At 45.3% G+C, this 8,156-nt stretch overlaps 1 long non-coding RNA gene across 1 annotated transcript; it reads left to right on the forward strand.

Annotated features, from left to right (window-relative positions):
* The first annotated feature begins 796 nt into the window (after positions 1-796).
* Positions 797-1,889, forward strand: LOC138224854 (uncharacterized). Its single transcript, XR_011183313.1, has 2 exons — positions 797-894; positions 1,790-1,889. It is a non-coding gene; the product is annotated as an uncharacterized lncRNA (long non-coding RNA).
* Positions 1,890-8,156: the final 6,267 nt, after the last annotated feature.

Consider the following 8,156-nt stretch of genomic DNA (forward strand, 5'->3'; position numbering starts at 1 on the left):
ACTTTCTTCTAGGCTGACATTACTGATAGTTTGTGCTGTCTTCCTTTCAGTCTGCAGGGTGTGCATCTTTTTCCTCAGCTTCCTACACGAGGAATCAGTTTCTCCTGCCCTGGTTTCACTCCTTTATATCTCACAATCTTCTGCAGCTCCTGGAGGCTGACGACATGTTTGCTGTTTCTGAAAAATTGCTGACTGGCTCATCAGCACAATTGCTGATTCAAAATCCTTTACTCACATGTTGCCTTAGCCTCTGTATCACAGAGATGTCTTCTGGGTTGGGTAGATCGATAGTGTGCTTTTGCTCAGTTGCTCTGCTCAATGCGTGGTCTTTTAACTCCGGCTGGGTACGAGCACCTCACTCTCCACACGGCTTTCCAAGGCTCTGTCATCGTGTGTGAGGATGTTGTGTAGCTCGTGAAACAGTTCCCCCATTTGAGCCCTGGATTTACTGGGTACTTGAATACCTGAATCTTGCCGTCAGTCCTGATCACCTTGTTTTTGTTCTGCAAGGACAAGGCACCTCCCCAGCACTGAACACAAACTGATACTGGCGGGTTGATTGTGTTGTGGTGTGAGTTTGTGTCTGTGGGGGTGAGGTGTCCCCTGCAGCGCGAACAAACATGCAGACTCCACACAGACAGCAGCCCTGGAATCAAACCCAGGGCCCCGGTGCTATGAGGCAGCGATGCTAACCACTGTGCCGCAGTGTTGCCCCCTTTGAAAATGTCTGACTTCCGTTTAATTTGAGGTCACAAGCTTATAAATGGTCTCACAACGTTTGTCTCATCTCAGGTTTCTCTGACCAGGCCCAAGGACCTGTAGTCACTGACAGCTTCTGCAGTCTGACGGTTCATTTCAGTAGGCTGGAGGGATGGCGCAATTATCCTCAAATCAGTGAGTATTGTTTTGCTCTTGTAACATGAAACATCAAAGAAAAGTCAACAGACTATTCCGTGAAACTGTTCAGACTGGCCCGTGGTGATTTTCTGGGTCCTTTAGTAAGCTGTCCGGGACTGTGTCATCGACACACTTTGTGAGAAGCCAGTCTGTGTGTTTGCTCTTGTGATCATTCGTGAACGAATGTAAGAGAGTGTAAGAGAGGGAGAAGATTCGGCCCTGGAGTGATCCACTTTTCTATTTAACAACCTCAAACTGCAGGAGAGAAATGCTTCATTTCTAAGATGGAAATATAATCAGAAAGTATAATTAGCCATTTGTGTATATCATGTCAAAAAATGTTTTATATATAAAAAGAATTTAGTAGAGACATTTGCTTAATAAGGCAGTAGAATAAATCTTGTGATGCTGGTGTGATGGTGCTCTCCAACAAACTGATACAAATGGACAGAGAGACAAAGTGAGAAAGAAAATGTGTACATAACAGACATATATGCAGAATACAATACAGTGCTGTAAAGTACAGTACCCTAGAGTGAAGATGGAAATCATTCATTCTGGTGCAGAAGAAATGAATCTGCTCTCAATGGTTTTCCTGTACAATTGGAACACGTTGTGAATTCTACATAATTCACAGAAAACAAAATAAACAACTCATTCACTCCCCTGCTGTCCGTGACCCAGAGCTCAGTAATCATTTCACTACTGAAGATCATGCAGTTTTTAATGCTTTTCATTTGAACATCCTACTTGTTAATATTTCCTCTTAGATGAGAATATTCTCTTCGGCGTGTCTTTACAACTCTTCTCTTATTGCTCCTCTTGTCAGTAATCCGGTGTGAAAGCTGTCTCTGTCGGAATCAATGTCTTACCTCTCCGTCTTGTGTTTCAGGTCTCCTCTGGCTGCTGACCCTGCCGTCAGGACAGAACACATCCCGCACTGACCACACTGCTGGGTTTACTGTACGTGACAATAAAGAGCTTGAGCAACACATCTAATGTGATCTCTGCACGCTTCCCGAGGAGGGTCCAGCAACGTTCTATATAGTGCACATCACCATCGGGATGAAAAACAAAAATCCCCAGTGGGAGTCCAGTCTTTCCCTGCTACGCAAATTGCTTTTCGTTAGGTGAGGTCGCAAGTTCTTAGTGGAGAATGTTGTACAGTTTCTTAATGCAATAGGGCGAGTAAGACTGAAGTTCCCCCCGTGTTGGCCGATCAGTGGAACGAAACTGAAAAAAGCTCCTTGAAACTGTGATTCATACACTTATACACTGGCTCAGCATGGTGCTCACCTGCTGTCCTTGGGTGTCTGCTGAAATTTGATTTTTTTTCAGGAGCACTGTGACCCAGAGCTCAATAATCATTTCAGCTACTGAAGATCATTCAGTTTTTAATGCTTTTCATTTGAACATCCTACTTGTTAGTATTTCCTCTTAGGTGAGAATACTCTGGTACTTTTCTGGGTCTTAGTTGAGTGAGCTTTATTAGAATAATTGAACAATACTTTCACCTCCACATAACACTCATAGATTTTTCAAGGGTTAAATATGGGAGCCACGTTTCTTATATGTTTCCTTTTGTAAGTTGATTCACAAAGCTTTCACCGCCTCCACTCCAGTGAATCACTTTGTTTAGCAAGTGATCAGGTGGAACAGTTTAATTTCTTCCTGCAAATAATGCCTTTTCCTTTTTCATCCCATTCAAGTCTCCGTCCTAGTTAGTCATTGTGATGTAGAACGGCAGTGGTCCAGTTGAAAGGTTCAAGGTTTCACTGTGTTTTAGAGTGCAGATAAAGAAGATAATAGGAGAGGAAACTGGAAAAGCCGTGACTCTGTCATTCCATTCAATTAAATTTATTTTCATATAGCACCTTTCACAACAAGGTTGCCCCAAGGCGCTTAACAATGCAGGTAAATATACATTTTGTGAATACAGAACTGAAGACAATGGAGGAAAGGAACCAAAGACTCAGTAAGGAGAATAAAATCCTCTAGGGGTCCAAGGTCAACTGGCTGCCCAACCCCTTTGGGCATGCTAACATTATATCATTAAAAAAAAAGAAAGAAATGAATGCGGGTATTAATCCATCCATCCATCACGTTATCTGTATGTCAGTACCCCATGCAGGTCTCTGCAGACAAGCAGAATCCTCCTAAACGACAGCTGTATCCATGATGCCCCTCTTGGATCCATGGCACTGATGCAGCATTCAACTCACATGGTGCCCAGCCCATGACAGACAGTATTTCTCCTCTGCAGTATCCCTGCGAGGCAGGACAGGTGCCTGACCTCTGAGAGCCTTGTAAGTAAGTAGAAGGAGTTTGAAGTCCGCCCTGTACCCGAGAGGAAGCCAATGAAGAGAGAGAAGTATGGGGGTTATGTGGTCATTCTTTCTGCTCCAAGTAACAATTCTAGCTGCTGCATTCTGTAAGTATTCAAACTCTTTGCTGTGACAAATCTAACGTACTTTAGGCAGACAAAACGACCTTAAAAAGCCACATGATTTTTAAGTAGTCTGTGTGTAGTAACAGTGGTTCACATTATTTCAGAACGTATACTCCCGTCTCTGTAACTTTCCTCAGTCAGCTATTGAACATTCTGTATTTACACCACGAATGCACTACTTTGTCTCGCGCGCGGTCACACTGGCCGTCCACAGGCACGGGCAGGAGCAGGGAACACGAGGCCGCTCTGTAGTGCCCCTGTGGCTCTCCAGCAGAGGGGAGCACTTTGCTCAACAGCCCTGAGCCAAAGGACCCAGTGATAAAGCTGAAAATCTGGCAAGTCCCCCAGTCTCCCTGGGGCGCTGAAGAGGATTTCATCTGATGCTGAGGTTCCTGTAACTCAACACAAAATTGAACACGGCGAGTTATGAGTTTGTGAAGAAGTGACAGCGGAACAATGTCAAACAGGAAGTTAACCTACAGGAAAGAATGAATTGAATCTCTGATATTCAAGCATGCAGTGTGACGTCCACTGTCTATTCAAATCTACTCTGCAAGTCTTACAATTCTTTTTCATACACCGTCTCCTGGTTATTGTTTTGTGAGTGCTTGAACTGTTTCTCAGTAGAAATAAGACCGATAACTCACTGCTTCAGGATGCACACTATCGTCGATGAAACCTGTGGTGTAAGCAAGCGAAAAAAGACAGATCCTTCTAAAACACAGAGGCCATCGGGAGGGCAGAAACACTCTGCAACAGGTAGGAGCTGTGGAGCCGTGATTCCCCCGAGCCAGAGCCCTCGTCCTCCCTCGACAGCGAACTGAGCTCCAGCGACTGGAGCAGCTACCTGCCGTCGTGGGACCTCCTGCAGATTGGGAACGGGTAAGGCAATTCGACACGAGCCCACTCCTCTTCCCACTGCTTACACCCCTATAACAAATAGTTTCAGGGTATTCAAGTACAGGATAAAGAGATGACAGGTGTTCCCAATTGGCTGAGGATACAACTCTCTCTCTCTGAGAAAGCACACAGAGGTGGACAAAGCAATTAAATGCGTTTACAAGTCATTTCCTCTGTTTCTGGTCTTTCTTTACATATCAGAAAAGTGAACTGGTGGCTGTTGGAAAGTGTCTGCTCCGTACGTAATATACATGTAAAAGATGTGATTAAATATCTTGGTATTAAGATTTTCAAAAAGGTGATTTTGTGATTTGATGTTCTCTACCTTAGTAAAATAAAAAAAAAAACTTTATTCATGGTTGCTATTTGTCAAACACGGGCAGAAGGAGGCCTAAATGCTACAGGGTTTAGAGCATCTAATACCGATACCGACAGTATTATTTACAAAATTAAGCAAAGTAGGTGATGTATGTTTCCCTAATTTAATCATTCAGGAACTAGGTATTGATGCTTTTAAGAAACTAACAGTAGCCCATCAGAACCTATGGAAGAATTTACAACCTTTATTAGACTACAAGGAAAACAATGTAGTTATACGTGTACTAATAAATACTTCAGATCCCTCTCGCAATCTCACAATATCTTGTCAAACTATTTTGGAGCACCTCTTTGGGGAAAGTGAGTGGAATCAAACATGACTATTGTCAAACAGATTTTGTATGAATAATAAGGTTAAGGCGTCAGTACAAAATTGTACATTGAATCGACCCGGTAAAGATACACAGTGTGCATAGATTTAAAAGTAATATAGATGATAATTGTCTATCTCAAAGCAGCCCAGAAACCTTACGTTTGTTTTTGTTTTGTTCTGTTGTTAAAACACTCTGAACAGATCGGCAAAATGGTGTAAAGAAGGCTTCTAATTCTGACATTTCCTGTAGACAAATTGACGTTATTTTACTGCTCAATACTGCTGAACCGAATCTAAAATATAATGTATCATTGGCTTAATCATTATACTCGCTCGTTATTAGATGTAGAAATAGCCTAAAGATGAGAAATAATCGAAAATTGAATAATTAGACCGTATGTCGTAGTAGCAGATTGTACTTCTCGCCTACTTGATGTGGTCGAGCAACTCCACAATCGCCATACAATCCGTCCGTTCTCATGCTCTGACTTTCAGGTTGGGCAGTGGACTGGATTCCAGGGCAAACTCGTTCTTGTTTGATTATCCGTGTGAAATCTCGCCCAATATAACAGGTAAACTCATGCACTGAAATGATGCGCTTCCAAATTAAAGCGACACGCATTTGAATAATTCAAAATACACACGAGGGAACGTCTCCAAACCATGCCTAAGTATCACAACATGAAAGCTGTGCGTACCTTATCTTTATTTGACTGTATAATGTACTCCGGTGATCTGTAACGTAGTCTTGCGTGCATCGTAAAGGATCCGGACTTCCGGCTACGGAAAACCCGGAGTGGATCAGCCATTGCACCGGACCCGGACTTCCGGCTACGAAAAACCCGGAGTGGATCGGCCTTTCCACCGGACCCGGACTTCCGGCTACGAAAAACCCGGAGTGGATCGGCCTTCCACCGGATCCGGACTTCCGGCTACGGAAAACCCGGAGTGGATCGGCCTCCCACTGGATCCGGACTTCCGGCTACGGAAAACCCGGAGTGGATCGGCCGTTCCACTGGATCCGGACTGCCGGCTACGGAAAACCCGGAGTGGATCGGCCTTCCACTGGATCCGGACTGCCGGCTACGGAAAACCCGGAGTGGATCGGCCTCCCACTGGATCCGGACTGCCGGCTACGGAAAACCCGGAGTGGATCGGCCTTCCACTGGATCCGGACTGCCGGCTACGGAAAACCCGGAGTGGATCGGCCTCCCACTGGATCCGGACTGCCGGCTACGGAAAACCCGGAGTGGATCGGCCTCCCACTGGATCCGGACTGTGAGCAGCTTTTGTCCAATCGGCGCTGAGATTTCAGCAGGAGGCGGGAGACAGGCTCTTGTCCAGTCACACAGCTTCAGTCCCGGGACTTTTCCGAATTCCGGCGGGCGGTGACACTTCCGAGAAATGTCCACTGGGTGGCGACAGAGATACACGGAGCTGAGTCTCAAAGCGCTATCGGAAAGACTTGAAATCGGAAAGAAATACATTTGTTACGTTTTAATCCCATTGAAAAGGAAGATGAAAATATCGTTTGTATTTTAAAACATTATTATACTTGCGCAACATAATTATTAAGGGAATGGTGTGAGAGGAGACCGTGTTTGAACAGTTTAAGACGGATGTAAAGACATTTTATTTCAGAATGTCTTTCTGAAATGTGTCTGTTTCTGTGTTGTAAGAACGTTGAAGCATGGACGGGCCTTATCTGCATTTACCTTGTTGAATCTTTTTTTCCATAAAATGTACATGTATTATTGCATGTACCCTGACAATACGACTGCTACGTTACGTTTTCTTGTAGTTTTTGGTCTCATAAAAAATACAAAAGTATGAGTCGATGACGTCAAAATGGTGTCGCCCACAGGGCTTATGGGTAATGTAGTCTCTGTAGTTCACTGGGCTTCCCTGCCCATGTGTTTCGCTGATTTCATTGAACATTAGAATGAATTATATTAATACAATTTCAGCGTATTTATCGTGTCTTGTATTTCTTTGTCTCTCTTATGTGTTCCCTTGTGTGTATGTTTTCTTGTATTTCACTTGTCTGCGGCGCTGGTTAATCGACTTGGCACATAAAGCAAACCCACCGTCCTCGTGTTTCTTAGCTCCCGTCTTGTTTGCAAACTTTTCTCCTGTGTTTATTTTACTTTGTCAATAAAACGTGGTTGCCGGGGAAACGGTGCTGCAGAAGTTGTTGCGAGCTGACCTCTAGGAGGTAAACAGTCGGCTTTTGTAATCTAATCAGCGAGAAAAGCAGAAACGTTAGTCTAAAAAGCGCTGGCTGAGTATTTTGTGGACATTATGCAGAAGAAAAGGAAGGAACGGTGAGTCGCAGGCTGTCGGTAAATATCAGCGCTGGACACCAGCCTCACACCGCTGGGCTCACTGCCCCATGAGCGAGTCCGTCGGCGCCTCCTCCTGCTGGGGTGTGTTACTGCAGGAGTGAGGAGTCTCCGGTCTCCGGTCGCGTCATGATCTGCAAGTGGAGGTGAGAGACGGCGGCGCAGTGGGTGGCAGCGCTGGGAGCCTGGATTTAGTTCCTGGGGTGCTGTCTGTGTGGAGTTTGCATGCTCTGCTCATGTTCTCGTGGCTCCAGTTTTCTGGGGTGCAAAATTCTGTTTATTTCACAAGACGGACCCGGGCAGCAGCATGTGTCTGCAGCGCTCATCCTGCCTGCATGTTTGCAAACTTTTCTCCTGTGTTTATTTTACTTTGTTAAATAAAACGTGGTTGCTGGGGAAACGGTGCTGCAGAAGTTGTTGCGATCTGACCTCCGGGAGGGAGACAGCTGGCAAAGCCGAAACTTTAGTCTAAAAGGCGCTGGCTGGAGAAGTTTGTGGACATTTTGTGGAAGAAAAGGAAGAAGCGGTGAGTCGCAGGCTGTGTGACAGGACTGTCGGGGAAATGTAAGCGCTGGGCTGAGCGAGTCCGTCGGCGCCTCCTCCTGCAGGAGTGAGGAGTCTCCGGTCTCCGGTCGCGTCCTGATCTGCATGTGGAGGTTAAAGGCTGAGAGACGGCGCACATGCTCTGCACATGTTCTCATGTGTCTGGTTTCCTGGAGTGCTGTCTGTGTGGAGTTTGCATGCTCTGCTCATGTTCTCAAGGGTTTCCTGCCGCTTCTGCAGTCCAGTGTTGGTGAGTCTGTCGGGTTGATTGTGTTGTGGTGTGAGTGTGCCCTAAAGGGGTTTTAATAGTATGGGGTTTGTGTGTTCACTTGTA

This window comes from Lepisosteus oculatus, chromosome 23, assembly GCF_040954835.1.
Source record: "Lepisosteus oculatus isolate fLepOcu1 chromosome 23, fLepOcu1.hap2, whole genome shotgun sequence".
In the NCBI taxonomy this organism is placed as follows: domain Eukaryota; kingdom Metazoa; phylum Chordata; class Actinopteri; order Semionotiformes; family Lepisosteidae; genus Lepisosteus; species Lepisosteus oculatus.